A 9,823-nucleotide genomic window follows, 5' to 3' on the forward strand; every position below is an offset into this window, starting at 1 on the left:
AGATAGAAACATCAATGATGAGAGAGAATCATTGACTGGCTGCCTCCTGCACTCCCCCCACTGGGGACCAAGCCCGCAACCCAGGCATGCGCCCTTGACCGGAATCGAACCTAGGACCCTTCAGTCTGCAGGCCGATGCTCTTATCCACCGAGCCAAACTGGCTAGGGCTGAAAGACTAGATTTTGAGTGTAGGTCACTCTTGATCTTTGGTCTCCCTGATATCTTTCCCTTTTTCTCTCAATCTCTGCTTTAAAAAAATTTTTTTAAAGCCACCAACAATTTCAAGGCTGCTCTGAAAGGAGGAAGGGAAGAGGGCACACAGCCCCTGGCCTTGAAGGCAGCATACAAAGGCTCCGGGGCTCAGCCATGTGGGCCGTGGACCCCACGGGCTCAGGCACTGAGTGGGAGGAACAGGCTGATGGGCCTGAATGTGAGGAAGGAGCGGAGTGACACACCGGAAGGCCTTGCATAGGATTAGAAGGGGCAGCTGGCTTCCCGTTGGTTCTGCCCCTCGGCTCTGCTGCTTGGCAAGGCCCAGTGTGTGAGCTGCAGCAGGTGGAATCCATTTTGATTTTCCGACGAGGCTGCAAATCCCAGGGCATGTTAGCACGGGGGTGTGTGAGGGTGGACCGAGGTTTCTGCAAAGCCCGAGTTTTCCTCCTGGCCATGCCCCTTAGAGGCAGGGCAGAGAAAGAGTTTCTGTTTTGTTTCTAAAGAAACCGAGGAACGGGACTTAACCCGACTTAAACCAGCAGGTGTGGCTAAACCCTGGCATGGAGAGTCTGTGTCCCCCCACGGTAGCGTGTTATGGGCAGTGTTCATAAACATCCTGTTAACCCTCAGAGAGAGGAAAAGTGATCTGGTCTTAGGAAATGTCAGACCAGAGAGCCCGCAAAAGTCAGAGCCGTGCCTGGGGTGTAAGTCATGCCCACGGCAGCGTCTGTCCGGGGAGGATGTGAGTGTGGCCGCAGCTGCATTGCTAACCTCTGGCTCAGCCACTTGCTGAAGCCATCATTCTTTGGAAAGGGGGAACTGGACCCTGCTCCCTCCTGAAATCCAAATGCCATCAATGCCGTCCTTCTGCGGGCCGCCCCGCTGACAGCTTGCGGTGTCTTACAAATCGCTGAAGGAATGTCGCCTGGAGGGAGGCTCTCTGGGTAGAGACCGCTGTGGAGTCAGGCTCCTGTGTACAGTCTCGACATAAAAGGGCGATCCAGTATCAGGAGAAACGGATTCTAGAACATTAGACTGCGTCAGTGTCCCTGGGACAATGATTAGAAATGCCAGGCCCCGGGCCCACCCCGTCGTGTCTGTCCTTGGGGCAGAGCCCAGGCACTGCATTAGTTCCAGGGGCCCTGGGGGTCCCGAGAGACTCTGACAAGGAGGTCATGGACGTGCTCCAAGACAGTGTGTAGGTTCAGTTCCGTCTGATGGGAACCGGAGGAAATCCGGGACACGCGGCACCTTCATGACCTTGGCGGCAAGGCGGCTGGGCTGCTGGCTGGGTCCCCAGTGGGGGCAGCAGGAGGCAACGGATCGATGTTTCTCTCTCATCAGTCTCTCTCTCTCTCTCTCTCTCTCTCTCTCTCTCTCTCTCTCTCTCTCTCCCCCCCCTCTCTCTCTCTCTCCCTTCCTCTCTCTCTGAAAATCAATGAAAACATATTTTTAAAAAATTTGTTTAATGTCAAATCAAATTAGAAATAAGTTAGAAGTAAAGTGCTTTCTTTCAGAACTGCTTCCATTTCTGCAGCATGGTGCTGAATGTGCTTTTTATAACTGAGGGAGACGGGAAAGGGTTGTTTATCTTTGCAGTCCCCACACATTAAGATAATGGGATTTTTTTTCAACTATTGAGTTTTATTCCAGAGACATGTTTAAATCCTTTGTAGTCGGTGTCAGGTATCAGTACAGCTAAAACAATCCTAACAATAGTAATGCATCATAGTGTGACATCTGTCTGTGCTTTCTGCCACCAGCCTGTCTACCTCTCCTTCACAAACCGCCCGTCTGGGTGAGACCTGGCGGCTGACCTGAGAGGGACCTGTGGCGTCCCCTCCAGGAGATGGCTGTGCCTCCAGAGAGACACCTGTTGATTTTGTTGGAATCAGGGAGGGCGGCCGCCACGGCTCCTCCGCGCCGCGCTGTAAGCCAGAGGGTGAGGGCAGGCGGGGAATCGGAGCTTGTCTCCAGGTGAGAGAGTGATTACACAGGGATGGGAGCGGAGTGCCAGTCCTCCCATCTGGAGAACACTTCTGGTGGCAGGAGCTAAGGATAGGGCGAAGGAAAGTGATATACCCCGGAGAGCGAGCGGGGTGAGGCGAGGAGAAGAGGCTGGGCCCGCACCCCCTCTGCCCTGCTCTGTCCGAAAGGGAGCTCAGTGGGACTGCATCGGTGTGGGGCTCAGTGGGTGCCCTGCCCGTTGTCCACGGCTCTTCCTCCTCGCGATCACCCAGATGCACCCCTTTCTCCCCACACATGTTGGCTCCTCCCGCTGGGTTTCCTGAGAGGGTGGAAGGAGGAAGGCAGGCTCTTTGCAAACTCCCCTCCCTTCCCTGCACAGGTGGGATTCACAGCCTGCCCCCTCATCCAAGGGGACATGTCCCAAGACCCAGGGTGGACGCCTGAAACCACAGACAGTGCTGAACCCTATACAGCCGATGCTTTCCCTACACACACACCTTCTCCCCTGCAGGAGGCCTTACGGCCTCCAGGGCCTCCCCGAATTGCCAGCATCACTGCTCCGGTGCTCTGGAGCCATTAGTAAGGAAAAGAAGGGTGACTTGGACAGGAGACTGCGACCCCAGACGGCTACTCAGTGACTAATGGGCAGGAGCATATGCGTCGTGGGGACGCTGGACAAAGGTGTGAGTTACGTCCCAGGTGGGATGGGGGGCAGAGCAGGACGTCACCAGGTTTCATCCCGCTCCTCAGAACAGCGTGAAATTTAAAACACCAATTGTTTTCCTCTGGAATTTTCCATTTAATAATTTTGGACCCAGGTTGACTGCAAGTCATTGAGAGTGGAAGGCAAACCACGGCTAAGGGGGCACTGCTGTCCTGCTCCCATGGCTCGTACGTCGGCCTCTCTCCCCAGGAGAACGGGAACCACGGGATGCCCTTGACCAGACCCTCTACTCCCGTGTACATCCAGGACCCAGCCCCGTGTCTGACACAAACCAGTCAGTTCGGTGAGTGCCGCTGCAGGAGGCAGCATCCGGCTGGGCTGGAAGCGGCGGTGCCAGTGCCCGGGCCTTCCCACCACCGCGCTGCTTTCCGGACCCAGAGCCCAGCAAGGCCGCGAGGTCCCTGGGGAAGGTGCGCAGGAATGAGGGGTCCGGGGAGCAGAGGGAGGCAAACACGACCGTGAAACTGCTGTCACTGAGTGGCTTCCGAGCCGGGAGAGTGTGTGGTCCTCAGATAGGTGTGTGATTCTCCACGCCAGCCTCGGACGTGCCGGGCACATCAGAGCGTACCATTCGTGTCAGCGACGGTCAGCGATACCCCATTTGGATTTTGCACGTACCCTGTTGCCATGTTGGAATTCCTCGTGATGGTGTGGTGAGCTCTCACCATGACCTAGCTCCGTGCGAGGGGCTCCAGGTCCCCGCATCGGGAGGGCAGATGACCCTCTGCTCCCAGAGATTCGGTTTCCACACTCGGCCCCTTTCAATTAGGGGGCGTTGGGGACGTTCTTTAACCACAGTCATGAAGACCAGAATACCAGGAAAGAAAGCAGCATTCTCCTGGCCAGCCCACGCGGGGTGGCAGGTAGAAGGGCAGGTGTGAGCGCCTTCCCACGTGTGGGGCGCACCTGTTCCGTCAACTGCGTGACCTCTCTGTCCCCCTCTTTGGGGCTTGAGGGGAGAAGCCTCCAGGGTCAGGCATGCTTTTCACTGCTGGTTCCGGAGTTTCACACGCTGGACAGGCCTCGCTTGGGGACACGGAAGATTTATGACCCCATTAAGCTCCTTCCACATTATCTTCCAGATATCGGCTCAGATTCAAAGGCCCGAGGCCTGGGCAGGTCCGAGCTGGCTTCCGCACAGTTGCTATTGTACCGCTTCCTCGTGACTATAATTAGGTGATGGTGTAAGGCGTCCGCGGCGCACGCTGGAAGAGCGACTGTATTTGGCCATGATGTCACTCGCACCAGCCCCTTCTCATCAGGTGGCCTTCGCCAGTGCGGTTGGGATTCCGCGGGGATGAAATCAGACCGTCACCGAGCTCTCCCTGGAGTGAGATAGCACTTGGGATGAGCTCTCGGGACAAGTGCCTTTACATGCCTGGGATAATTGTGACATAAGAGCTGAGAGTTCTGGGAAGTCCCCGCTCTAGCTCTCCAACCTCGACAAGTCCCCAAGCGTCTCGGAGACCTCCTTCATTCGTCTGGAAATTGGGGCTCATCGTACCAGCAACCCCAGGAGATAAAATGTCTGGTGTATACACTGGCTCCCTCTCTGTCCCCTTTCACACCCAGTGACCACATCCTAAACGGTCCACGTCTTAAGTATCTCTCCTCCCACGTTTCTCTCCATGGCCACCGTCCGGCCCCAGCCACTGTCCTCTCTCGCCTTGGACCATGACCCTTGTCTGTTGACTGGTGTCACTGCACTCACGCCTCTACCCCTCTGTGCCATAGGCGTGTGGCTTCCACAGTGGTCTTTCTGGACAGTCACTTGGAACATATCCTCTAGCTTAAAATGTTCCAGAGCATCTCTGCGCTCTTAGGGTGAAGCCCAGATTTCTCACCTTGACCTACAAGACCCCGCAGGATCTGGGCCTGTCTGTATCTCGAACCTCAGGTCACATCACTCTCTCCCCAGCAACTGGCATTCCAGCCCAATCAGCAACTCGGATACATCCAGACGTTCCTCCCTAAAGACTCTGGATGCTCCTTTCGCTTAGCAGCGGTTCTCAACCTGTGGGTCGCGAACAATGAAAATACATCCTGCATATCAGATATTTACATTACGATTCATAACAGTAGCAAAATTACAGTTATGAAGTAGCAATGAAAATAATTTTATGGTTGGGGGTCACCACAACATGAGGAACTGTATTAAAGGGTGGTGGCATTAGGAAGGTTGAGAACCACTGGCTTAGAACTTCCTGTCCTGGATCTGGCTTTTCCGGAAGCCAGCCTACCCCAGGATTTGAGACAATCAATTCTCTTTCATGTATACAGCCGCTGAAGTTGAGTTTCTGTTACTTGGAACCCAAAGTCCTGGCAGATACAGCTGCTTTTTGAGCATCTGCTACAGGTGAAGGCACTTCTTGGGGCTCTTCAGGATTCAGAGGAGCCAGACATGGCCCTGCACTCAAGGGCCCCTGCACCCCTCGGAACACATAGACCAGTGTGTGATCACCACAGGCAAACACCAGATCCACGGCCGAGGAGCATGGCTGGCTGCAGGACCACAGTGAAGAGGGATGGGTATCAACTGGGGAGGACTCGGAGCGCTCCTGAGATGAGGGACCTCATTCCCCACAGAGAGAAAGCTTGGGCCAGGGTCAGCCGTGGAAAATATAAAAGCCGCATTGTGTTCTTTGAGGTTCTGTAGGTCATCCCTAGTGACTGAGGGCAGAGGTTGGGTTAAAAGGAAAGATTTGGGGGACAAAAAGAGAACGAGAGAAAAGATTTGTTTGAAACAAACTGTGGAGGCTCTGATGGGCAGTGTGAGGGATCTGCCTGGGGTCAGGATGGTAGAGGGGATCTGAGGGGGTGGGGAGGATGAGGAAGATTGCTGTGGCAGCAGTGAGCAGAGCTGGGGGTGGGGGTGAGGGAGGGGGACGGGTGGGGGCAGGGGAGTGCTGCCAGTGCCGTGGTCTGCTTGACCTCGGCGCAGGGCTGGGAAGGGCCAGACGGAAAAAGAGGGCTGGAAGCGGTGGAATCCCAGCCTCGCCAGCATTCTGCAGAGAGGCTTTGGCCATATTTGCTCAAGAATCTTCCTCGTGGTCTCATCTGAAAGCCATACTTTTTATTTCATGCTAAACATTGTCAGAGGGAGCACTGGCAGATCGTCCTGAGCGGGAGCCAGCCGGCCTGGCATGCACACTTTTAATGGCATTCTAGCCACGGGGCCTGGCACACTCCCTCGATCCCTGTCTGCACGGGCTCCTGCCTGATCCGGAGCTGGGGTGTCAGGAGGGGGCGGCTCTCCCCCTCGGTGAGCTTCCCCGCAGAAAAGGCCCAGGACGAGACTCCAGTCCTCCCCCACACGAGACACATACAGCTTGGTCTTTGAGGGCTGCCACGGCTGTAGCTTCAGACTCGGTGCTATTCTGGTCACCCTTGGTCCTCGCGCGCTCTCTCCCTCATCACGTCCAGTCCTGGAGCACGACCTGCCCCTGCTGACTCTGGTCCAGGTCCCCATCACCACTCACGTGGACCTTGGCCATGGCCTCGCTGGTCTCCCTGCTTCTCCGTCTGCCCCTCTGTCGTCTGGACTCAACAAGGCATCTAGAACAGTCCTTTAAAATCACAAGCCAGATTCTGTCACTCCTCTTCTTAAAACCGCCTGATGGCTTTCTGCCTGGTTCCGAATAAAGCCTGAAATCCCTAATGTGGCCCCGAAGACTCGATCGGACTTGTCATGGTCTGACCAGTAACGGCCTCTGCTGCCACTGCCCCATCCCGTGAGCCTTTATGCCACTACTCTCCTGGCCACTGTGGGCTGGTCTCATTCTCTTCGTGGCCCACGACATGCTTCATCCTAATAAAACCTTGTATCTGTCAGGATAGGCTCGGCTATCCTGCAGTAACACACAACCTCCAGATCTCAGTGGCTCCGATCACAAAGGGCGATTTCTCACTCACTGTGCCATGTTGTCGGTGGGGAGAGGGGCTCTGTCCATCACAGTCATAGCCACCCTCTGGAATATCGCAGGTTGCTGTCTTACAGGAAAAGAAAGATTCTCAGAGGCTTGTCATGGCAATGGAATGTTAGGCTCAGAAGAAACACCTGTCATTTCTGCACATTCTTTGTCCAGCCACTGGCTCTCTCAACCACAAGGAACTCCAACGTGTAATCTTACCACATGGCTGGGAATGGAAGGGGTCGGCCACTGTGATAAACAGCACTAATGATGACCATGATGTCTGATGTTTCTGTGTGTGTGGCATCGATAAAATGCCTTGGAGTGTCTTCCAACCCAGGGATTGCCAACTGTGGCAGGTCAGCCCGGTGGGGTTAGGGTACAGAAGGTGGGTGGAGAATGAGGACTGTGGGGGAGGGTTGGTTACCGCAGCTCAAGCTCAGGGAGAAAGAAGGCTGAGTTTGGCTGCTCACTGGACCAGTCCAGTTGTTGGATGGAAGCAAACGTGGTGGCCATTGGTCAGGTCCTTCAGGCCAAGGGCGCCTGGTACTTAGCTTCTGATGTCTGCGATTCTTCCATGAGAGATTCACTCCTTTGCTGCTAAATGCCATTTTCCAAGTGGTGTCTCACAGAACTCTTCTATTAGAGGCTAACAGGTGCTCCTTGGTCAAGCAGAATATGAGAGGCGAGGCTGAACAAAATCCAACTGGTGCTTCCTCTGCAGGCCTTCCCAGGGCCTGTCGAATATGCTACCGTGTGTTCTCTCCCTGCGAGGGGACCTGTGTGTGCATTTCCTCAATTCCTCCCTGTGGTCAACTAGGTGGCTTGGAAAATGCTGGTCTGGAGGCCTGTTCAGTCCTAGTGAGTCCCCTGTGGAAAGTAGGTGTCCTGGGAGTGGGGGAAGGAAAGCAGTGTGGGCAGGGCCTTGACGGAGTGGGACTAGAGACAGTGGTCCGGGAGGCGCAGGTCCAAAAGGGAGAGGAGGCCTGATACTTTCCCTGCCCCGGTACCGTGCCCTGCCCCCAGACACAGCTGGATTTCTTGTCTGGACTCAAACCTCCCATAACAGACTGAATCTTACTACTGCCCTCATCACATGTATTTTAACGACTATGTCTGTCCCTCTAATCTGGGAGCCCCTCAGATTAGGGCTTTATCTCTGTATCTTCCTGTGTCAGGAGATAGATGCCCAATAATTAGTTGAATGAATGAGGCGCAGGCATGGAGCAGGAGGTGGGTTAAAATCCCCCACATACACCATGTTAAAGGATTTCCCAAATTGAAATAATCTACTCCGCCCATTGAAACACCTCATCGTTGTTAGTCACCTGCTGGTTCTCTGGTTTCCTGGAGCCTGTGGCCTCTTCACTCAGCATATCCCTCTCTCTGACCTGTCCCTCCCTCCTCAACATCTCCTGCCAGGCTGCTGGGCCACCTGGGCCACCGGTCCTCCCCTCTCCCGGGACAGTGAATGGGTTTAGATTGTGAATGGCCTGCCTGAGGCTGTTTCCCTAAGTAGGAAGTACATGCATGTGTCTCCAGATGACAATCTGGAAGGGTGGGGAGGTGTTTGTTGTTTTTAAGAGGAGGTTGGCTTTGGCGTGAGAAAGGGAAAACTAGAAGGAAACTGCGAGCAGAGACACAGAAAGTTTACAGCAGCGCTAAGACTTCTGTGTGTCCTTTCTTTTCTTTTCTTTTTTAAATATTTTTATTGCTTTCAGAGAGGAAGGGAGAGGGAGAGAGAGATAGAAACATCAACAACATCAACAATGAGAGAGAATCATTGATCGGCTGCCTCCTGCACGCCCCACACTGAGCCCTCTGGTCTTTTTGGGTCGCACTGTTCTTTCCACCTGGAATGCGTCCCTCATCCCAGCTGCACCCTTTGCCCGGTCCACCTGACAGATGCCTGCTCGGACTCAAGGCCCAGCTCGAATGTCACTGTCTCTTGCCAGATTTAGCAAATTAAAACACAGGATGCCCAGCTGAATTTCAGATAAACAATGAGTAATCATTTTAGCCTAAGTCTGTCCCAAATATCTCATGTCCCAGAGCTTGCACGAGACAGAGTTAGAGGAAGGCATGGTGCGCGTTTATCTGCGATTCCAATGATCTGGCTCCCCTACCCGCTGTCCCTGACTCCTTTTCCGCTCAGGTTTTCTTCCCACCTGCTGCTCCCGGAGGCGTTCCAGCACTTCCCATGCACCTGTCACCACACTCCCTGCACCCGTCTGTGTCCTCGTCCCCTCACCTGCCACGGGCGGGCGGGATGTGGCAATGCGTAGCTGTCACACATGAGTAAATGGTGCTTTCCCTTGATTTCCTCCGATCCAGTTACTCTCAGGGATGACGTGGCGGCATCATCGCAGCGGGTTTATTTTCATTCAGGATGTTTGTGATGAGACGGGGGAGTTAACTCTTGCATGGAATCACAGCAACACTTCTGTTAACAGACACATGTCCCAAGCAGCCACTCTGGGCTCAGACATGTCATTACCTGGTGGACAAAGGCCTGAGCCCGAGCCCAGCCCGTGGCCAACACCTCCACCCTCCCTGCCGCTGTCCTGAGAAGTGGACAGTGTGGGCTCTCGGGCTCCCTCCCCCTGCCAGTCTGGGGTCAAACAGCAAATCAACAGTGGCCCAAGCAGGAGCCTGCGGTGAGGGGGAGGGCTTTCTGTTTTGGGGACGTAGGCTCAGGAGCTTCTGATTGCCCTCTGCAAGTCACTAACTTCATTCCAGAATTTGGCGAGAGAGCCTGGCAGGCCTTTACGGTCGGTTAGGGAGTTGGGGAGCGTGGGGAGGGAAGGCGGCTCAGGCAAGCCCTGCTCTGTGCAGGGAGCCTGGGCTGGCGGCCACTCAGAGAGAGTTAAGAGCACCCGGTTTTGTTTGGGATTGAAAACACCACCCAAGGCCACCTTGAAACAGTCACAAGGCCGCCTGGGCCACCCATGGGGCGTGCCATCTGAGGAGCAGGCATGCTCTCCTCCCCAACCCTGGGCCTCAGCA

Source organism: Myotis lucifugus, unplaced genomic scaffold (genome assembly GCF_000147115.1).
Source record: "Myotis lucifugus unplaced genomic scaffold, Myoluc2.0 scaffold_68, whole genome shotgun sequence".
NCBI lineage: Eukaryota > Metazoa > Chordata > Mammalia > Chiroptera > Vespertilionidae > Myotis > Myotis lucifugus.